Source organism: Siniperca chuatsi, linkage group LG2, assembly GCF_020085105.1.
Source record: "Siniperca chuatsi isolate FFG_IHB_CAS linkage group LG2, ASM2008510v1, whole genome shotgun sequence".
Taxonomy (NCBI): Eukaryota; Metazoa; Chordata; class Actinopteri; order Centrarchiformes; family Sinipercidae; genus Siniperca; species Siniperca chuatsi.
Window position 1 is genome coordinate 5686179 of NC_058043.1, and position 24064 is coordinate 5710242.

At 40.9% G+C, this 24064-nt stretch overlaps 1 long non-coding RNA gene across 2 annotated transcripts; it reads left to right on the plus strand.

Annotated features, from left to right (window-relative positions):
• The first annotated feature begins 6024 nt into the window (after positions 1-6024).
• LOC122882501 lies at positions 6025-15618 on the plus strand. Of its 2 annotated transcripts, XR_006379383.1 has the most exons (4): positions 6025-6071; positions 9284-9491; positions 11954-12255; positions 13977-15618. It is a non-coding gene; the product is annotated as an uncharacterized LOC122882501 (long non-coding RNA). The 2 variants fall into 2 exon arrangements; XR_006379382.1 differs by lacking the exon at positions 13977-15618 and having other exon boundaries at positions 11954-12613.
• The last annotated feature ends 8446 nt before the right edge of the window (positions 15619-24064 follow it).

The window sequence follows — 24064 nt, forward strand, 5'->3', positions numbered from 1 at the left end:
AGAAATAATTTTATGCTGAAATTCTTCAGAATGTCTGGACCTCACAACTGTGTGTGTGTTTTCTGTCTTTGGGATTCAGAGGCAATGATGTAAAAACCTGTTGGCTTGTTAAACTGAATTTAAGTCAGATTTTTACTGATCTGTGACACATTCCATTTCTACCAGCAGAAGCTGATAGTGGTGTTGATCAATACCAGAGCAAAGTTCCTTGTGTGTTGTGATTACCGGCAGTACCAGAAGCTAGCTGGTGTGCTATCTACATCTAGCTTCCCTGCTAAAACAAAGCACATTTAAGAGTACACAGCCACACTTCCTTAGTTTGCGTTCCTGTCTGTATTTGTCATCAGTCTCAACCCAAAGTACTGTGCCTTATTCAAAGCCATATTTAACCAAGAATGGTCCAATAACCAGAAGGGTTCCAACCATGGATGTATCATAATAACTGGATACTGGACTCAAACATGGCACCCATTCATTTGAATGAAAATTGCCCGCCCAGCGCATGAGCCAATTAAGTTTTCCGTCTTCTTCGTTTGCTTCCACGCTGTGCAGCACTGCACATGTGCATTAGTGTTTCTTCCTCTGGCCCCGCCCATTCAATCTATAGACTTTACACTGGGATGACATCAAACACAGAAAAATAGCTTTTCCAGGCTCTGGGGAAGTTTTACAAACATAAAACCTTCATGGTTAAGAAATTCATAATACAAAGAGTAATAATTTACCTTGTTGGCATTTCGAGGTGTCTTGTCAGTTATACAGATGTCTCTTTTATAATGGAGGTCTACGGGTAAAATCTTAATGGGCTGCAGGTGAATTTCTGTTGCAGTACTGCAATCGGCCACTCGGGTAAATTGGTAGCAAGGCTGATTGGCCACACTGTATCTAGCTCTCCTAATACATCCATGGAGCTGACTTCATTGAGAAGTATGATATTAAAATCATGTTTTATAATAGTGAGGATAAAAGGTGTAGCTGTTGACCACAACTCACAGTCAATGTTTGAAAAAGAGCTAAGCGGACCCTTAAATTGAGATTATTGTGTCATAGAACAGTTGTACGGTGGGAACGCTGATGTTCCCAATGAAAACTGAGTGTACTGTGTCCTCCCATTCTCATTCTCATTGCCAAGTACTAACTCCCAATGCAAGTTTTCATTTCCTATAGTGCTTGGATCATTACAGTGAACTTCCATCAGGCATACATCAGAAACCAGTTCATGGACCCTGGATTGTGCAGAAAGTTGTGCAACATTCAGCGATACAGAGAACAGAAACATACAGCAGATGTTTTGTAAAAAAGGAAAACCACAGCCTCTCCTGTAAATGTTCTGATTACATCAACCACTTATGATGGCTTTCCTTTTAGGGAAAAGAAATAAGCATCTGGTTTAATGTTTAGGCATTATTTGGAAAGAGTAATTTCCCATCCTGGAAGCATCCCTCCAGCTTCCAGCAGGCTGACATACTTACTGGCACTTGTGTATAAACAAAAGAGATAAGATACAATGTTACACTGGAACAACTCCCACTTCTGATCGCACTGACCTTCATATTGTCTTTCTTTCCCCAGTGCTTTTCTTGGTCATCCATCTTCATTAACCGGCTCAAAGGGAGATTTGTCTATGGTCTTAAATGGTCAAGTTATTGTCTGTATCAATAATAAAGTGTAAAAAAAATCCCTCTGTTGTGGTGTGGTCAACATAACACCACAATCTTCACATACTGTATTCAGTTTACAGCAACAGGAACTCACTGCCCTTACTGCTCAATAACCAGAGTACTATGAAATCACACTCAGTTTAAAGTACTGTTACCTAGTTTAAAGAATAATTCCGGTTAATCACAACTTATTTTCGTAGATTTGCCCATGACTTCTAACAGTAATACAGTAATATCATTGTACTCACAAAGTTAAATGCAGAGATTTGGGAACGCAACACAAAGACGTCCCAAACTGTCTGTCAGCAATTAGTGCAATTTTATTGTTAATGATGGGAATGATGGATAAAACTATGCAAAGAAGACCAAAGTTGTAATAAACCTCAATTGTCCTTTAAGTAAGTAGAATGCTTATCTTCTGCTCAGACTATGTGTGTAGGTGCACAACTATGCAGCAAGATGAACACACTTCCAACTAGAAGAGTGCATTCAGAAATCTGCCAGGTGTGTCTGGGGGCATGTGGGTGGGGAACAGGGAGTGCAGGGCAGGCTGTGTCCAGCGTGTATGCATGAGAGGAGTGGAATGAGAGTTTGCTGGAGTAGGATATGAAGTTTTCTTACATAGATGGAGAAAGGGTTTTTTTGCTGACAGATATATAGATAGTATAGTGTACGAGCGTCTGCAGATGCTCCGGTTCAAGATGAGACCAAACTTTTCTATGGATGTGAGTTTTTGAGTCACGACAAAGGGCAAAATGTGGCCTGCAATAGATAGGAAAGCCTAGCCGAAATGCCTTTTGCTATGTCGTGACGCATATCGTAAAATGGCGAATACTGCTGAAAAGACGAAAGTCTAAGCTTTACGTTAGGCTTAGTCAATAAAATAGGTTTTTCAAAAATTGTGAATCACCGCAACCACGAGAGGTCCTTGAGCATACAGTCATAAATGTGCACAAAAAATATTAAGCTGATGGATCCAATAGTATGCAAGAATAGCTGCGGACAGAAACACACGCAAACACACACACACACACACACACAACCAAACGCAGCATGAGATAATTAAGGTAAAGCTTTAAGCTAAATGCTAACATCAACATGCTAACACATTTCATGGCAATCCATCCAATAGTTGTTATATCCAATAGAGATATTTCAGCCTGAACCAAAGTGGTGAACTGACCGATCAACAGACCATCATTGTCATCCATAGAGCCATGCCACTAGCATGGCTGAACATAAAATGAACCCAAAACTATGAGCTAAAAGATGCTCAAAAATTCAGTGGAGCTGCAGAATTGGTGAGAATCCTCTGTGAGTTTGTCAGTAGAAGAAACCCTTTCACATTACAGAGTCATCTGCTTCATTGTAAATATAAACAAATGTTGATTTGTGGCAATTTAAGGAATATTGTACCCAAACAATATAACATATACAGTAAATAATTATAATTTATAGCTTTGATCTACCCACTCGAGAAAAAGACAAACCTATGACCCTTTTTCAGCTGTGTGTGTGTGTGTGTGTGTGTGTGTGTGTGTACGTACATGCGCGTGTGCGCGTGTGTGTGCATGTTGGCGCTGTATTCACACACTCATCCACCTACTTCCTGTCTCTGGATTATGATGCCATCAATGCGAGCCGCTGCTCTATCAGCTGGGATCTACAAGGTACGGATGTTAGCTTTGGGATTTGCACACACAGTGGTCCCCTCATGCACAAACACACACACACACACACACACACACACACACTCTGGCTTGCTGATAGAAAAAGGAAAAGGGCGTAGTCAGCAGTTCTGCAGACCAGATGTGCTGGTTTGTGAATCAGAACTAAAAGTAAGCAGCACTGGGTTCATTACTCTGCAAAATAGTCACTTGTCTGCCGGTAATCACTTAGTTTCTTCTCATCTTCTCTTCTATCTAAACTCTGGGTGTGTCTCTCCCTGGTTCCGTAGGCGGTTAACTGCCTAAAAATAAGCACTAATTTGGTGATTTGTAGGTCCAAAGACATCTAGACATCGAGGTTAAAACTAGGCTACGTTTGGTTTGATTTTTTGGATGTCCAGGATACAGATAACTGTTGTTTCTATGGAATTTAAATGGTTATGTTTCAGTGTGAAGCAGGTCCTAACTACAGATTTAAATATGCTGTTGAACAACAGTTACATGTGACCTAGACATTGACAAAAATAGGTTTTAATGTGAAAATGATCAGGTCAGTGCTTACAGTGAGGTTCTGTAGTCTGTCCGAGTAAGAAAAACATTCCAGTGTAGTGGAAGTTTATCTTTCTAAGAAATATCCAGAATGCAGTGTAAAAAAATCAGTATGTGACCAGGCTTCATGTACTATTGCTATCACAGCTACATTTTAAGAACCAGTTTATTTTTTATGACTTTTTACACTGTAGCCCACCTACTGATACTAAAGCTGGGAACACACTTTAAGATTAATGAAACATACAAAGACAAAAACCCCCAAACAAAACTACTGTTTCCACCAACATGTCCCGGCTATCTTATCATTTTCAGCTCATCTGATGTCTACATTAATCAGACACAATAAACTCAGTGGAGATACGTTTGAATAGAAAACAGGTAACAGGAGAGGACTGAAATGATTTTGGACAGGGTGACTGAGTGATGAATGTACTATACTGATTTCCTCTGCCAACCAGATGCAGACAGTTTTATAAATGACCGCACTTCCCTCAGAGAGTGGACAGCTGAATTTGACTCATCGTGTCGTCTGAAGCTGATACATTCCCTCCACAGCAAAATGGAAAACATCAAACATAAACCAAAATGCACCAAAAAGAGTCCACTGTCATTTTATTCTGATTTTTTCAGGCATTAGTCTGCCTCTGATCCACAGTGACTCACGCTGAGGTTGCTCAGTGTTTTATACACTCATGGAAATCCCTTCTACTAAGAATCGCAGCAGATGAATCAGTAGAAATGTTTAAAACTCAGCTCAGTGGAGCATAGTGTTGGTTTGGCATAGTTTAGCACATTTCCTTCCTTCCAAGCAGCCATTGGTTGAAGTTTAGTATAGTTCAAAAAGTATGTTTTAAAAAAAACTTGAAACCTGCTGCGGATAGATGATCCATCACAGTGAACCAGTGATTAGTTGGCTTTAGTTACCGTTGTGAGTCAAGTTCTGAGCAGGGAATTTTTTGAAAACATTAACAGAAGAAATGACTTCCTCCTCTTTGATGACTGAATTAGATTTTCCGACAACATTCACACATTCATTAGTGAACCACATTTGGGCAGCCACCTATCAAGTCTCAGGCATCACGGCATCTTTGATGCACCAGGGAGGGTTCTCCATGCAAGTCAAACATCCGCACCCATCGTTTTCTATGTAAGCCCACACCGCCGGTGGCAAGATGCTCGTCATTGTTGACATGCTGTGCCAGATCAGGATATTCCAATTTCCTTTTCCCAAGAAATTACACTCGTAAGAGCTGGTTTGGGAGCTGGTTTATGGAGATAAGCTGTTGGTTGCATTACACCACTGCAGAAGAAGAGGGCAAACAATGTGGAAAACATGATGGAAATATGACATTTATGTTTTTTTTCATGTATTAATTTGAGGAACACAGTCTCCTCATCACTCCACACAGAGCTAATGTTTTCATCTGCTGCTTTTACACATGTTCATTTACGTCATGATTTATGCACTTTGTGCATGAAGAAATCCTACACCGACCTGTTGGTAGCACTATATGAAAAGTCACCAAATTGTAATAGGGTATTCTTCCTCTGGGGATCATGAATGTCTAAACTGTACCAAATCCAGTCCAATAGGTGTTGAAATATTTCACTCTCAAGTGGTGGACCCAAAGACCAACAGATTGGTTACCACTGTTAAAGCCGCATCACTAGTGGGGTTCAAAACGTATTGTAGCTTTGGAAAACAGTTGGCAGTAATGTAAAGTATATGGTATTGTAGTTAATAGGCAAAAACATTCAAAACTATTGCTACTGTCTTGTTTAAAACCTGTTTTTAATTATTGGCTTTTCTCTGTGTGATGTTGTCTATAATATACATTTCTCTGCTGTATTTAAAACTATTATAATTTGACTTTGCTGTAGATCAGTTTATCCAAACCAAGATGTCAGGAGCCCATAATAAGCCTGAGAAGTAGTGAGATGGTTACAGGGATGAAAAAAAATGTAGACCAAAAGAAATACATTTCTCTTACAATTTTTTTGACTATTGTCTAATTTTACCTTGTGAAATACTGGATACTTTGGCCCTTTTCAGGTGTATAAAAATCATTAAAATTGAAAACTGTGAGAGGAAAAAATAAACCACTCTCTCACCTGCTCACTCTGCTCAGATACACTGGCGTTGATGAGCTTAATGGGAGGCAGGTGTGTCGGCTGAGCAGAGTGATCTCAGGTGAGTGAGAGTGGTGAAGTCAGGAGCCAGTGGAGAGAGACAGGAAGAGTAGCCATGCCTCCAGACACTTATGCACACACAGAGAGACAGACAAGGGAGAGACAGGAGACACAGGACAGGGGAATAACATTTGGAAATCAGACACTGTCACAGCCACAACATATAGACACATAAGTGCTCGCACTGCTTTGTTTTCAGGGCTCACAAACCAAAAAGGTTGGGAACCGCTGCTGTAGATGTTTGGTCCTCGAGCTTCACTTCCCTCTTTCTTCTATTTCTGTGAAGCTCTTTGATGAAAACCTGGTTTCTCTTTAGAGTTGTATTAATGAAGCTGACTTACTGTTACAGGTTACAGGACAAGTAGTCAAACATTTTGTCACTGTTTATACAGTGTTTCTGTTTAATTACAGCACAGACTTGAATCTGCAACACTCTTAACACTCTACACGTCTTAAGAGTTTATTAAACTCCCCCTTCAGTTCAGTTTGACAGTGATGGCAGGTTGACAGGTCACCAAAACTCTGGTAGCTGTCCAGTTAACAAGCTACCTTGTCAGTCCGTCAGTTTACTATCCCTGGTTTGCTTGTAAAATACTTGGTGTGATCAAATCAAAGAGCCAAATAGAAACATACAGCTTTCAACTCTGCAGACTGCTGAGTCTGATCTTTATTTCATAATATCATCACAAGTTGTTTTATATTTACAGATGAGGAATTGAGAGTCACTCCTGACTCTTAAATTCCTCCTTTTCATTAGCTGTTTTGTTTTGGAGGAACTGAAGGTAGCAGACGACTCTGTGGTGAGTCAGTCCAGCATCTACAGCTCTGAGGAAGGAAGTTCAGGATTTTCCAAAACTATACACATCTATTTTGGATTTTTTTAAAATCATTTCGCTAAGTTCTTCATTTAGTGTCCTTAAATATGAAGGATTCAGTCTGAAGTGTCTGTCTGATTGTGGTCAAACTGCTGACAAATCTCTTTGTTTTCGTTAAATCTGTTGCACATTAGGGTGTTTCCAGAAAAGTCTCAAATACATCCCTATGTCCAAGTTACTTTTCACCTCTTTATGAGAAAATTGTTAGTCAAGATTAAAGTCTTGACTTAAAAGAATCACTGCCCTCCAAAACCCAGAACAAGTTTCAGCCATGTATGACCCCAGGAGCACACACACACACACAATCCAGCGGGGTCATCGTCCACATGGGTCATTGTGTTGATTACCAGCCCTGTTTCAGTGAAGTCTCTTCCATCCATCCATCCACTTATCCAGGTAGCACACACGTGCTTCTCCAGCCATGTCCTCTAGCCTCTCATTGGCTATTCCGGGGAAGACGGGGAATCCCTTTACTGTGTTCTGGGTGTATCTTGGGGTCTCCTCTCAGTTGGACGCGAGGGTGACGTAGAGGGAACGTAGATCGGCCAGCTTCACCTTCAGACTCCCTTTTCACCACGACAGTCTCTGGTACAGTGCCTGCATCACCACTGACACTGTACCAATTCACCTGTTGATCTCATGCTTCATCTTACCCTCACTCATTCATGAACAAGTCAATACTGAAACTCCATGGCCACAGACTAGGAGGTGCTGACGCTCATTCCAGTTGCTTCACATTCAGCTGCAAACCATCTCAGTACAAGCTGGAGGTCACAATCTAATGAGGCCAGCAGAACTACATCATCAGCCAAAAGCAAAGATGCAATCCTGAGGCCAACGTACTCTCCGTCCTTTGGCTGCACCTTGAGATTTTGTCTACCGCTGTAGCTACCACTGAGGTCATCAGACAGATACAGAAATATGCATTTAATAGATGGAAGCTACTACTCTGTACCGCAGGAAGTTGGGAAACATTCTCTCCACAACCCCCATGGCTCCCGCTGGACTTTTTAAAAAATGTAAACATTTCTGGGCCTGATTCTGTCCATCAAAATCAACAGAACTGGTGACAAAATATAATCCAAAGACCGGATGGCTCGTAGCAATGGTCCTGGCACCCTGTATTTCCACAGCACACGCCACAAGACACTTTGGGGGACAACGTTATGAGCCTTCTCTAGGTCCAAAAAACACAGTAAGCGGGCAAACTCCCTTAAACTTTCCAGAGTGCTTGCAACTGATCAACCTCTTATCTCCCACTTTAACTACCACCCTTTGCCCGCAGGACACTAACACTAGACCTTTCACAGACTGCCAGTGCTGTGAAAAGTCACATGAATATGAAAAAGTAATACATGAATAGATAGATAATTTTGGTCACATTATAAAAATAACACAACTGAATCTGTGTGGTATGTCCCTGCCTTCAAAGCAGTCTGGCAGTCCAACAATATTCTTGAAAACCACAACAATTAAATGATCAAGAACAGAACATTTGCTTTAATTTGTAGGCGGACCACTACCGAAATAGGGGAATGGATGTTAAAGGGTTAACCGGCCTAATGATTTGAAAAGCTCACATCAGTGTTGAGAAGTATGCTTGTGATTTACTTTATAATCAAGTGATAATAATCTTGTTTTTTTTTTATCTACAAACGTACGCAGCTGGGATCAAATCAACATAACTCTGCCAGAGAAAAGTATTATCAGTATCAGCTATAGTATGCGTTATTCTTGTGAAACACTGAGTAAACCTGACTAGTGTCTTACATTTATGAATGAATATTTCCTCTTCCCTCCTCTGATCTTTGACCTACTCATTCACGGTAGCTTGTACCATCAGTGTTTTGGGATGTGGACATTTTTATGGTGATTTAATTATTATGAGCTTCTCCAACAAATACAGAGAAGCGAAATTAAAGTCAAGGGAGCTGTGTGTGGGTGTGTGGGTGGGTGTGTTGGTCAGATCATCACTGTAAATAGGAAATTGTCCCTGACTGATCTCAGTGGTTAATTAAAGGTAGAGAAAATAATGACAAGCATGAATGAAGATTTAAGAAGCATGGCATCAGTCTCTTCTGTCTGACTGTGGAGACATAAACCACAGTTTCTCTCTTCAGATCAGTCCAGTGGATATTGTGCTGAAATGACTAGTCCATCTATTAAAACAAAATCTACGGATCACAAATTTAACTTGTTATTCAATTAAGCTATTTATTATCAGGCTAATGTCATGTAGTCTGATCCCGGCATGACTCTCCTGTTGTCCTGTGGAGGCTGCAGACATGTTCTACCTCTGCCTCACATTTTTTTCCAGCTGCTTCTTTTCACTTGCCAGTGACACGCTTCACTTGGAGGTCATAACATGTTGGAGGTTCATGCTGTGCAGGTGTTCCAACCAACCAGGAGGAGTCACTCGTACTGCAACAAGGACATTATCTCTTCCCACACGTGAACACGTCCAATTTGTGTTCACTGATTTGCGCAATCAAGCCGGAGGTAGCTCTAGCTGGAACTGAACCCCAGGTGTGTGCGGAGGTGGAGAGGTACTTCCTTTTTTTCCCACTTGTGTTTAGAAATGTATGTTCACCTGAATTTTACTTGTATCTCTGCGTGTTGATGCTTGTAGATGTGTAAAAGTATGTATGTATGTATTAATGACAATGCGTACATCTGTGTGTATGTGAGAAACTTCAGCCTGCTGAGCAACAGCTGCAACAGTCTGAGTTTCATTTCATAATTTTACCAGGAACAGGAAGTGAATTAGTTTGTGTATGTGTACATTTTTGCCTGTGAATGTGCTTGTCTCCATGCTTATGTGTTCACTGTAGTGTGTGTGTGTGTGTGTGTGTGTGTGTGTGTGTGTGTGTGTGTGTGTGTGTGTGTGTGTGTGAGAAGAGAGAGAGAGAGAGAGAGAGAGAGAGAGAGAGAGAGAGAGCTTGTGGTGTAGGTGGACCTCCCCTTGAAATCCCTCTAGCCAAAAAGCTCTCAGCGTTTTTTTTCTCTCTACACATCATTCCACGTGCCTTGTGGATGCCACGTCAGCTGTGTCAGCCTGACTCTGCACAGTGTGTGTGTGTGTGTGTTTAAAGAGCTCTGTATAAGGCTGTCTGCAGCAGCAGGGAGCAGTCAGAGTCCATATTTCATTGTCAGACTCTGGATTTGAGGGATGCAGTTGTGAGTTTAATATTTCTGTAAAGCTGCAGTGAAACTCTTCACAGGCTCAAAGAGTCACTTCAGCTTTGGTCCACTGAGTGTTTCAGTTTACAGCCCCTGTGGTTTCCTGCAGTAAATACTGTATTCAACAACTTGGATGATGGTGTCACTGAAAACTGAACTCAAACAGACTGACCTCAGTTTCATGCAGCATATTATAGCAGAGATGCCTCCCCAGAGAACAAGCCTGCTCATGTTAACTTCAGACGAAATCATTACATTTTTATCAAATATATTATCCCTTAAGGGTAGAAGCAGAGGTACTACACACAGCAAAGACCACATATTTAATAATTGAGGAAGGTGTTTATACCATCTTCTAACAAATGTGTCACATTCTGCCTGATTCACCTCAGCCGGTGACACTGATTGATGAATCATCCAATAAGTCCTCATACCTAAACAACAGAAAAGGTCGATTGCCAACTCCCAAAATGACACATATGACTGTTCCCCAAAACAGGCGTGACGTTAAACATGTGGTTAACGTTATGAAACGGTCACAGTTTGGTTAGGTTTCGGCAACAAAACTACTTGGTTAGGTTTAGGAAAAGATCATGGATTGGGTTAAAATAAGTATGTTACGTTACGTAAGTGGCGTGATGGACATGACGTAAGTCACGTACTTGGTTTCACGCGGGACACGAACCCCGGGCTCCTGGGTGAATGTCCTGTGTTTGTTTGGGGGTTAGGATTAGATCAAAATTACCATGGCCACTAGAGAACCCCACCTAACAATGAACGTAAATATGGGTCTTAATAAGCTGCTTGCACATACGACCTATACGGCCATTTTTCTGGTGAGGACGGGCTGGAATCATCACATCGTATGTTCACTTTGTGGTAATTAATCAGAACAGCACATCGAAATGATGGGGGAAAAAGAAGCAAACAACTCAGTCAGTCACAATCAGTGTGAGGAGAACAGGAGTAGTTCTACGAATACTGGATGAACGCTAGAGATGCAAATTCAGGTATTGCATACTGTCTCTGGTGGTCAGGAAGACTTAAAATGGAAACTCACCACAAAAGCAGAGGAGCTTTCCACCTCTGCTAACCAAGTTCTTTGGGGGAAAACCTGGAGGTCAACATAATGAGTTGAGACAGATGCAGAGAAAAATGCATTGTTAAAAGGAGGCGAATTAAAATAAAAGACAGGATGTTCTCTTAAAGCACAGACGCTGGTGGAAGTGAAGAGGCAGCAGGTGGATGATGGACCTTCATTGGTCAACTCTCCCAGGACAAGATGACAGTCTTGGTTGTGATGGGGAAGTGGAGAACAGCACATGTATTATATTTTTAATTTAATGTATTTATTTAATGTATTTATATTTATTTTATTTATTTATTTGCTTTTATTAGAATTTTTGAATTATATTATTTTCAGTTTTTTTATATAATTTTTGATTCTTTTATTTCATTCCGTTTTTATTTATCAGCCTTTTTTCAACTTTGCTAGATTACCATTACTGACATCTATGGTTCATTTATGACTATTTAAGACATTAGTTTAAGATATATTAATGAGATCCTAAATATCTTTTGAAATATAATAATTTGAATATAACTTCAAAGTGAAGTTATACGTATCTGGAACTGCACTTAAGCATAGTCAAAAGTGGAGATGAAATATCCTGAATTTGAGTTACGAGTGAAAATCTCTTTTATGTAACCTACCAAAAAAATAGATCAGTAGAGGGGAATATCTGGACTGATATCTAGAGAGTGATGTCAGGTGTTAAGCCTGTGACGAACTCTGACAAATCTTTTTTTTTTTTTTTGGTCTCCATAGTGTCGAGGCAGTGAGCTGCAGCCAACACATTCCTGCCTGAAATAGAGTGAGTGCTGGATTTCATCGACCTGACCCGCTCAGCTGTATTACACAGATCGTATCCTCGGTGATGACATAGTAGTACATTTATTCTCGGAGTGGACTGCATGCTCTGAACGAGGCACTCCACGGCAGCGTGCGTGTGGGCGGGGCCACACTGGGTTTTTATGTCAACTGGCGGCATTGGCGCCACCTCTGCTGAAACACATGGTCAGGAGTGAAGGAGTGCAGCCTGGATCACTGGGACAGAAGTACTTTACGAGGTGTGAAATGTAAATCCTCAACATTTGAAAGCACTGCTTGCTTTTGGCTTTGTAAATAGGAATAAACAGTCGTCCCTCAAAATGTCAAGTCCACCATTTATAAAAATCATATCTGAAGGCATTTGTTCATTCGTTGAGAAAGGAGAGTTTAAATTCAAATTCATTCAGTTCAAATATTTCTCGCAAGAGGCAACATTTTTCCAAAGTAGATGTTATGTACAGCAGGTTGAAATTAAACCTGACAAATATAGAATGACCAAACAAAGTTTGGGCTCAGTGTCACTCTGCGACCACTTCGTCATCTCGCCTGAAGAGAAGAAAAAAAAGCTCCCGCCAACCAGCTGTCCAAAAAGAGTGCTGCTGCCTTTGATTCCCAGAAGATCACCCAGTGAACCTGAAGGAGGAGGAGGAGGAGGAGGAGGAGGAGGAGGAGGAGGAGGAGGAGGAGGAGGAGGGAGGTGGGTGGGGGGTTCGTCAGGTTCTTGGGTTCAGTCCAGGTCATGGAGAGAGAGGGAACAGCAGGGGAATGTGTGTGTGTGTGTGTGTGTGTGGCAGCAACGAGCTGCCAAATATGGCTAGGTGAGATGAGCATCCAAACATGTCCAACGCGTGTGTGAGAGAGTGTGTGCTGGAAATAGTTGTTCTTCTTCTTCATTAGTATCAGCAGCTGTTCGACATGTTTTATGCTTTCATCCAAACACACAAACTAAGAAAAGCAGGGTTGCATTCAAATCATATCTATTTCATCAACTGTTTGTTAAGCAGTCGGGACACTGAAGTGGCCCTCTGATCTGAGTTTAGGGCAGAAATTAAGCATAGATGATTAAATCCACATCACTAAATCACCTTGACACAAAGCAAAAAATAAACAGTTTTGTCAGTAATTCACGGTATTGTGATCGCAATAATTAGGGGTTAGATTAGGACTTTCCAAGTTTTTCAGGGACGCCCTGATCACATTCATGCCTGGAAGTTGTCCAGTACAAGCACAGTCTGATCTGCTGGCCACTGAGTGGTTGGGGTTAAGGGCCGTGCTCAAGGGCACCTCAGTGGTGGTAATGAGGGAGGGCCAAGCGTTGCTTTTATCCTGCTGATTGAACCGACAACCTTCCGGTCACAAGCTCGCTTCTCTAACCTTTAGGCCACCACAGTGCCCACTTTTTAGCGATCAATCAAATATGAGGAACTTTATTTGACTTTAAACTAATCATTTGTTTTATGGAGTGTGTTGGCAACACTACATGGTAGGAAGCACAAAGGTTACCTTAAGACTAAATGGAAAGGAAAAAACAGTTAAGTGCGTCCAGCTTGGTGGCTAACTGCACACGCTAGCAGCTACCAACTTCTGAAATCATCTTAGAGATTCCTAAACTAATTTTTACTCTCACTGGAACTTGTAACATATCACGATTATCAGCTGGTTCTTTAACAGTCACATTTTCTTTCAGCTCCCACCAACCCACTGTGGACTGTGTCTCTCACGCTTACTGTCTTTCTTACTTTCGGTTTTCCTTTGAAGAAGAGTAAAAGGGAAGCTATGTCTAACCTAAACAAGGTTGCGTGTCTGCTAAATGCAGAAGTGATGCAGCATGCTGAAGATGCATGAAGCTACAAAACAATCTGCTAAAATGCTCAGATGAGTATAAATATTTGTTTTTAGGATCAAGATAAAATAATATATTTCTGCATTTCCCTCTCTCTGTGTCTCTTTCTTCTTGTAGTCCTAAAAATAAAGTCCTCTGGAAACACCACTCCACCACACTAACCCTGATCTCCCGCCCTGTTTCCACTCCACCTCCTCCTCCTCCTGGTTCGTTCCTGAAGTTCCTAGAATCTTCCACAGTTCCAGTTTCAGGGAATGTCGGGAACGTCAAGACGCTGCCAGCTCCAAAAACTGTGGTTGGCCTCAGATGACGTCTTGTTCTTTCTGTCTCTCCACATGTAGTTCACATGTGAGATGTGCCGGACACTGTCTGTACATCCATCTCTCTGTCTGATTGGTTCACTGCATATCTGTCCAGCTGCCTTACTGGCTGAAAATAGACCTGTTTCTGCAGTGTGTGCACTCGATAGCATCAAGGTTAACATCCAATCAAATATACATCTATTACAGTTCATCAAATTGTTGAAAACTAAATCTTTCAAATTATTTTCATGGTGTAAATTAGTAGAAAAATAAGATTATCCAGGCAAAAATGAGTGCAGTGCTTTGTGTTGCTTTCTGTTTTACACACAGTGGCTTTAGAGCTGCAGAGAACAGAATTATCTCCCAACTCTGCAGTTCTCTTCAGCTCTTCCGAGCGTTTTTATGTCTTTTAGCTTCTTTTGGTTTTACTGTATGTTTCAGTTGTTTCCAGCTGTGGCAGGCAGCTGTTTTCAGCAAACAAGCTCTGATAAACATTTAACAGCCAGATAATTGTCTCAGGAATTTGTGGAGATCAAACCAGAGCTAAAAGGAGAGTCAATATTACTAAGATGCCAAGTGGCTCATGCCAGCCTGAAAGCTAATGTGCATGTTAACCATGATGATGGAACTCTATCTTTGACTAGCCACTTGCCTTAGTTATGACTTTACATCCAACTAGTTGCCTAAGTAATGGTGGTAGCTGATTTAGTTACAGACTAACTAGCAGTTACTAAGCCTCTAGTGTCGACTTTACACCCTAACTTAGAAGAGAACTTACAAATAGCTGGTGCAACCCAGTGCAGAAATCTATGTTTTTATGGATATAGCGTTAGCCATTATCACTGATATTGGTCAGGGAAATTTCAGCACAATGCCTTACGTTCTAGGAAGGAGCAGTTATCCAGATAGCTAGCTACTGTCTTGCCATTCAGATTCACATACTGTACTTCAATCTGTATCTGGGTCTAGCAACTATTGTAGCTAGAGATGGAAAGAGTACTAGAATATTATACTCAAATAAAAGTACTGTTACTTTAAAGAAATTCTACTTAAGTAAAAGTACTTGTGTAAAAATGTACTTAGTATAGATGATATACATATTGATATAAATGTACTTACATAAAAGTAAAAAGTATGTCAGTTAAAATGTACGAGTACGTTTGTGTTAATTGATGGAAAGTTGTTAGCTAGCTAACTTGTTGAAGTTATTCTTCTTCTGGTGTTTTTGGCAGTTACCAAACAGCTTCAGGTGCATTAACACCACCCTCTGAACTGGAGTAGAGCTGAACCGGATTTGCATGCAGCTGGGAAAACCAAGACAGATGCAATCAGATTTGTGATCTGGCCAACAGAGAAACATATATGGGGCTATGTGTAAATTAAAGTGTATTAAATCACATCTAGATTTTATGCAGATATGAGACAATTGATGACAATGTGTAGATGCAGCCACAATGTGTGGTGAGAAACCATTAATGTAAAAATAATGTTTGCTTACAAGAAAACACCACAGTGTACCTTTAAGACAAGTGCTATATAAATAATTAAAATTATCATTATTTCTTAAATCAAACATGCACTATTCTTCAAAAAGTCTTGTCAGTGTCTTTCAAACCAGAGGATTCACTCTTCCCAACTACAGCACAGAAAAGTATCAAGTTATCAAGTCAAGTTTAACAATAAATAGATCCTGAGACAAAATGTTCCCAAACTGAGATGTGCCATGAGCCATGACATTAAAACATCCTGGAGCTACTGCCCTAAATAATGTAATAACCAACCGGAAAAACAGACATGTGATGAGACACTGAGGAGCACAGAAAAAATGTCTCCACAGGGCTGAACGGGTGTTCAATCACACAAAGGAGCATCTGTGACTGTGTGTTCAGAGGCCTGCAGGGGATTAACTTCAGCTCAATAGGACAGTGTGTTTTGTTTATGTCTGTGTACAATATTGGCTATTTGACAATAGTAGCTGTGTAATTGAATGACTGTACCATAAGTGGGGCAGGCCGGTGGCTCAGCAGGTGGCGACAACTCACTCTGAGCCGGCGGCGGTTCGGCGCTCACTGTTGGCTTCTGTCCTGTGTCATCCGCTTTATTCCTACAGAATTAACTGTGAAATGTCATGAAAATAATCTTCAAAGGAAGAACGTTTGATTATGCCACAAACATTAGAAAATTGTATCAGGAGCAAATTTAAATGTCAGAGCATCTTTTCAGTGAAAATTTATCGTGCTAATACACGCACTCCTTTTCTTCAGAACTCTGTCTTCCTCTGTGGTGCTGATTCCTGTGGTGTTCCTGCACTGCACTGTTAAAGATGATAGGTGGGTGCCCTTTTCTTTGCCTATTCCACTCTGGTGGCTAACGTTGCTCATGCTAACTATATAGTTCTTTTAGCTTCAAACTAAATCATCATTGTGAAAAGCATCACCTCCTGCAGCCACAATTGTACTGATGTCACTTAGTCCATTGCATTAATTATATATAACCTTAAAACCCACGCAGACACAGAGAGAACATGCAAATTCCACAGAGAAAGAATCCAGTCGGCTGTTGGGTTTGCACCCAGTACTTTCATGCTGTGTGAGCCACTCTAAGACTCTAAGTGCTATGACATTAGCACTATATGAAAAAACATTGCCCCCTCATTCCTTTCAGTAAGACCACTGTGGCAAAATTTTTAACCTGGCTCAACTTTACCGACAACACACTGCATTGGCCAATTAAATGGATTGATTTGGCTACATTCCTGGTAGATTATTTTGTGACACAGCCCCTTGCATTTTTTTAACGCAGAGCTGTTTTCTGTCTGAACGCCTCTGAAGTCACTTCAATCTAACAAAATTATCCAGCATGTAGCACAGAAAAAGGATGTGTTGGGTCCAAAATATATATTTTGTTTAGTAATCATAGACAAGTGAAGAGTTTATGAGAGCAATCCTGCAGTTTGTTGTCTGGTACTACATTATCATCAACACAAGATGCATCAAGACAACATTGTTTCTGCAAATTCACAGGTCAAAGTTAAGCAAAAGTGAAGTTTAACCTAAGATAAAATGCATCCAAGAATTCATTAAAAAATTTAACTTTTAGGGAATGACACAGTAGCAGATATTCATAGACACTGGTGTGATTTAACCCTGCCATGTAGCTGTAACGTCATGCTTCACTGGATTCAGGAGTTTTGATGTGCGGGAAGTCATGTCATCATCTAAACACTTCTATAATTTGGTGATTGGTCCGACCAACTTTTCTTAATGGCTGTTTTCAAGACAAAATCTCAAAGGTTTCTGAGGCTACACCTCCTTCTGTGGCAGGACAGAGCTACTAGACACCATCTGCATATGGAAAATGTCTAAAGAACTGTATATTGTCTAAAACAGAGTGAGAGACAGACTGTTCTTCACACCTCTCTGCTGACATGAATGGTGTTTTTGCAAGGCGTCCTGTATGTGTGACCTGCGGTCTGCATGCAACAAGATCTCAACACTTTCGAAATGCAGGGTCCAGAGCGTCCTATACTTTCTATTATGAAGCAGAAAGAGGAAGAGAGAGCAGGCAGTTGGGGGATGGAGGCCTCTTCCTCTTCCTCCCATTCGTCCTGTTGCAGTCATGAATGAGCAGGTTCCTGGCAGACTGAATGGAGAAGTAGTGTGTGTGTGTCCAGAGTGCAGACAGTTATCATTCATGCTTTTCATTTATTCAATACATGTGTGTATGAATGTCATTTTGTCATTACATTTGTCTTTCCCTTCTGCTTGATGACATTTAACCCACGTTAGGCACAAATCTTTTAGCTCCAGTACAGAGTTCGGAAAATTTGCACACTCGAAATTGACCCGTCACACTGAAAAACACAGACCTGAACCCAATCAGGCCAGAAAAGGCTTTGAGCACTCACTGTTTGCTGATGACCCTCCTCTAATTACTGTTAGTACAGCATAGAGTACTGGGGCCAGATGCATAAAAGTGTGTAGGTTCATGACTAAAACTCTGTGTACGCACAAAGACAGAAACATGGAAATATGCACGCTTCTGTTTTCCTTCCATTCATCCAGCCACTAATCTGGGCTGGTGCATCCTTTGCCTCAGCCACGTCCTCCAGGTGTTTCTGGGTGATCCCGACGCATTCCTACACCAGATGGGATATGTAATCCCTTCAGCGTGTTCTGGGTCTGCTCCTTGGTTTCCTCCCAGTTGGGTGTCACCAAGTGACTCTTTCAATGTGAAAGAGCAGCAGTTTCCAACCTGTCATATTTGAGGGTAAGTCCAAATGCAAAGGAAAGTCATTTCAGCTGCTTGTATCCGTGATCAAATTCTTTACCTGTCATTTTGTAAATAAACGTTTTCTGTAGGTTACCTACAGTATCTACCAGGGATATTGTAATCACTATCACTAAACATCAGAAAATATAATCAATGATTTAGTTTATTGCAAAACAGACTCACAAAGTTCTTCACAATACATTTTGTACAGACTTTCATGGTACCCAGACATCATCTAGTTCCACCAAGAGGTGGACCTTTTTGTTTTTAGTGAAATATCTCAACAAATGAAGTTATTATAACTAAGGTTCAGAAACAAGACCATGCCTCTCTCTCTCTCACTAATCCAATCACCTGTGCCTCGCTAATTCAATCACCACAACTTACGAGTGTTCATTTTTGCTTAGACTCACACGTTACTTGAATCTAGTTAACAGTTAGATTCACTTACTGAGCTCATTTGAACCCATCCAAACCTACTAACCAAAGATTAGCCCACCATGCTTCACCACAAGACCCTCTCTTCACCACCGAACTAGGCAGAGTTGCTTCTGGTTCCACCACCATCTCCGCCAAGCTCTGTCCAAGCCAGGGATTTCTCCCAAACTATACTCACTCCTTCCACATTAGAGCCGCTTCAACTGCTTCCAGATAAGGAATCCCAGACCACACCATCAAAATTCTTGGTCACTGGTCTTTCCAAACTTACCATAGCTACATCCACAGCCACCTCCGCGACATCCAAAAAGCCTCTTCTCACCTAGTCCAGTGAAGTTAACTTTGGGGGATGATGAAGCAGAAAGCTCATCGAGACCTGCCCCCACACTGAGTCTCGACCCCCGGCTTCCTAGCCACTCCAGCTACATCACGACTCTAATCGGACCCTGTTTATCCCCATGCAATCGACCCCCTTCATCCTTCTCCTCGACCCCTAATCATCCCACTGTACACGACCCTCATCCTATCCTTCCAGAATCCTAATACCAATCCAAATAAACTACCTTTTATTCCGCCCCAAATGGCGTGGTCTTTGTTAGTTAACAGTTGGATGGATTGCCATGATGGCACAGATATTTATGGTGCCCCAAGGATGAATCCTAATGACTTTAGTAATCTCCTGACTTTTGCGCCACCAGAAGGTCAAAGTTTTCACTTATGCAGTGAAATTCCTCAACCCTATTGGATGGGTTTGGATGGATCTTTGGATCTCTTAAGTTTTCATCTTTTGCCAACATGAGGTCAAAATTATAATTTGTCCAATACTTTGGTTTATGACCAAATAGCTGCTTAACTAATGACATGCCCTCATCAGCTGTATTTTGTTCATTGCTAATTAGCAAATGTTAGCATGCTAACATGCTAAACTAAAATGGTGACCATAGAAAACATTACCTGTTAAACATCAGCATATTAAAATTGTTATTGTATGCATGTTAGCATACTGACATTAGCATTTAGCTCAAAGCACCACTGTGCCCTAAGTACAGCCTCACAGGGCATGGATTTAGACTCTTAAGCTGGTATTAATAAAACAAGACTATGTATGGGAAACAGTTTATGCATGGTTTTTGTGCATACACAGTGTTTACACATCTGGACCCTGGCATCTGAATTCAACTCTGAACCAGCTAAAATTTCAGATTTTAAACTAACTGGCCATAAACTGGTACATTCAAATCTCCCATTGCCCAATTCACTTTGACATTTCAGCAATCACAAAAGACAAAGGGTAGTCTTTTGCAACAGTGACATTTATAGATTTTTTTCAGCAGAAGTGATGCAGATAAAGATCTTACTGGTGTGTATCAAAAGCCTTATAGTGAAATTTACTGAGTCTGTCTGACAGTGCAGCTTCCTCCCCTACCAAAGAGCTCTTAAAGTAACAGCATGATCGCTAAAGGCCCTGAGGGTGTAGACTTTTCCTTATCAGCTCTCAAATGTTCCTCTGCTCCACACGAAAGTCGACTAATACCCCATAAAGCAGAGTACCATGCACAGCACAGACTCAACTCAAGCGCTGATTAACAACTGACATACTGTGTCATTCAAAACAACAGTACACAGCTTCTTCTGTATAAGTAATTGACAAAAAAAATAATTTAATGATGGACAATAAAGAAAATAAATACAATTAAATGTTTTGTATATTATGTTTCCATGAACTTTATAAACATTTCTAAGTTGCAACACCATCATAAGGCATTTGACATATGTGTGGGTTTTTTTAATAGTTTTGGGGGGATTTTTTATGCCTTTATTCAATAGTTTCAGTAAAAGAATATAGACAATAAGGGGAGAGAGAGAGAGAAATGGAGGATGACATGCAACAAAGCTACTGGCTGGACACAAACTGGGGTTCTGTTTAATCATCTGCGGTTCTGTGTTTTTTAAATCCAACATCAGTTATGGCAAGAAATCCCCATGGGGGAAAAAATCGTATTTCAAGGTCAAATATCCTTTTCGCTGCTCGATCTTACACAGTGCCATTGGCCCCCAGACTTCCTCTTTTAGCTAAAACTTGAATGAGTTGCTTCCTGGCAAACTGTGTTTCTGCATGCAAGTGTGTATGCACAAGTGTGAATGTGTCTGTCTGTGTGTATATAAGTGTGTGCGTCCTTATCTTTCTCACTTTAAGGTGGTTTGTTCTGCTCTTTTAGCTACTACTACTGTTATATGACAGCAGTAGTAATATTTAGTGAATAACTTCACAGTCCTGCACATTTTCAGTGATAACATCATCTCATTTGCAGCTCTTCTGCTGCATTTTTGTCAGTTTCAACAGCAGAGGACTCATCACACTGGCATCGTGTCTGCTGTCACTGATAATCTGTAGCTTTTTTGTTACAGCTCCAACTGTTTGTCTTTATCATGACTCTCTCACTCTTTCATAGCCTCTTTCATGTTTGTCTGTTGTCTAAGTGTCACAATTCGAGGTACTAGGCAACAAAAAAGAGAACAGAAATGCGGACAGGCTGAGCAAAGCAGGGTACTCGCACTTTACTAAAATCAGTAGTCTATGAATGGGTTTACCCAGGTAACAGGCAGGTTTACAGGACAGGGCCAGGATACTGACCGGCAGGTACAGGCAGGGGGCAGGCATACTGTATAGTGTGGGGCTAAATGAGAAAACAAGAAACAGATGTGGCGATCAGGCCGGGCGGGAAACTCTGCAGGTATCTGGTGGACAGGCGGGGAATGATCAAAAGAGTTCAATAATAGATGCAGGGGTTCGGGGAGGGCAAGGGTCATCATGACACAAAATCAGGGGAACATGAATGTCTGTATTCAGTTTCATGGCAATCCATCCAATAACTGTCAGCACAATTTCTAGTCTGTGCATTAAACCACTGCAGAAGAAGAAGAGGACACAACGAGATGACGTCATTAAAAGAGCTCCAGTCAAAGCTCAAATGATGGAAAACCATGCGGAAAACATGATGGAAATATGATCAATAAAGTCAGTAGGATACATTATCTGGGGACCACAAATGTCCATACCATCAAGTAGATTTTGAGATAGCGTATTGGTGGTGCTTGATGAAAAGTCTGGGATCACCAAAGTCAGTAGGATTCATCCTCTGAAGACCATGTATATCTGACCAAATTTAGTTTCAATCCAAGTAATAAATATTGAGATATTTCAGTCTGGACCAAAGCGGTGGACTGACCGGCTGACAGACAGACATTGTTGTCCCTAGAGCTGCTAGCATGGCTGAAAATGGCAGACATTATGCTCTCCATCACTGCAGCTTTTTCTGTGCTAGCCAATCCAATCAGAAGAGTTGAGCATTTACAAATAACAGTACAAATAGAGGAATGGCTAGTAGTTATTGTTGATATTTTTTGCAACAGACAGAATTAACCACAAAATAAACTACAAACATCCAGCTTGGAGGAATTTATGTTATTTCTGTTTTTGATTGAACAAAGCTGCTGCTGAATGTTATCAACACATGAGGGACTCAATTACACATTGCCTAGCAACGGCAAGACTGCCAAAAATGCATCAGTGTGATGGGAATCAGAGCTGCATGGAGACTTTGTGTTTGTGCATCGATGTTTTTAGGCATCCAGATTGATCGTCCCATGAGGCCACCACAACTGCCATCTTGGTTACTATGGTTACAGATGTAGCTGAGAGAGCAGCCTGTGTTTACCTGCTCATACACACACAGTACTCAGTTCACTCTTTCGTTACATGTACCAGTCATACAAGGTTCAGCTTAATTCAGTTTCTTTATTATAGATTGTAATGGGCTGTGTGTGTGTGTGTGTTTGTTCGTGTTGGGGGTTAGGTGTTGTTTCTGAGGGAAAACCACTTTCTCAAACGGTTTCTCCACTTAAAGAGAATTCAGGAGTTTCAGTAACTGTGAGACCAGGCGAGTGTGTATGTGTGTGTGTGTGTGTGTGTGTGTGTGTGTGTGTGTGTGTGTGTGTGTGTGTGTGTGTGTGAGTGGTGGGTACAGGCAGGAGGAAATGGGATGTGTGTGTGGAGTCAAGTGATAGTGTGTGTTTGTGTGTGATCAGATACTCTGTGTTGCATTATACCACCAGCTTTCTTATCAATGAGCTTGTGTCTGTGTGTGTGTGTGTGTGTGTGTGTGTGTGTGTGTGTGTGTGTGTGTGTGTGTGTCAGGACAGCAGTATGTTGTTGCTGATAGCACTCTGGTGATGAACAGTTCTGTTTTCCATTGATTGCCATTCGGGATTCACTTATCTGTCCTGACACAGCAGGCGACTGATTATACACACACACTCACACACACACACACACACACACACACGCACACACAAGCAACTGATTTCCTTTCTGTTGAAACACAACGATACACAGACTTAACTGCAGCAGGAGGTTAAAAATCAACCAGTTAGCCAATATCTGATGATGTCATTATTACAGTAAGACTGTGAAAAAAACTACTAATTCATTTTTTGTTGTTTAAACAAAACTGATGTGTTGGACATTTTACATGTCAGTTTTCTTCTTTCCAGTTTCCAGCTGCTGTCATATGAATTACAATGTCTTCATTTATAAATACAAAGGGAATGGATGGCAAGTTGTGCATGCATGTAGTTTGTACAATGTGTCTAATAAAAAAAGGAGTAGAAGTAGAATTAGAAAATGCATTAAGGTTTAAGAAAATGTCAGGGGGCCAAAAGCCAAACAAGGATGTCGACTTCACATAAACCTCTCCTGACCTGTCTGTGTACTCTTTGTTTGAAACACACACACATATTTGTTCTTATGAACCCATGCATATCAATCTGCTTTTGTTTTTTAATGCATGCCAACTCTCCACACACACCACTGGAAATTTGAAATGTTATGTATGTATGTGTGTGTGTGTTTAGATCTGTAAATATTTTACAGATGATTTCTGTTCTCAGATCAGCTGATGGAGCCTCAGGATCTGAACTCTTTCAGGTTAAACTGTTTTGACACTTTCTCACTCCACTCTTAAGTAAAATGTAAAAGCATTCTTTCCTAAATCAAAAACTGCCAGAGCCAACACAGATAGCTGTGTTTTGATAATACCTAAGCAAGGTAAAGCCCAGAGGAACTCAAAACTACCAATTAGTTTGCAATGTGTGGACAATAAAATATTGGCTTTTAGCTAAGTTATTAGATCC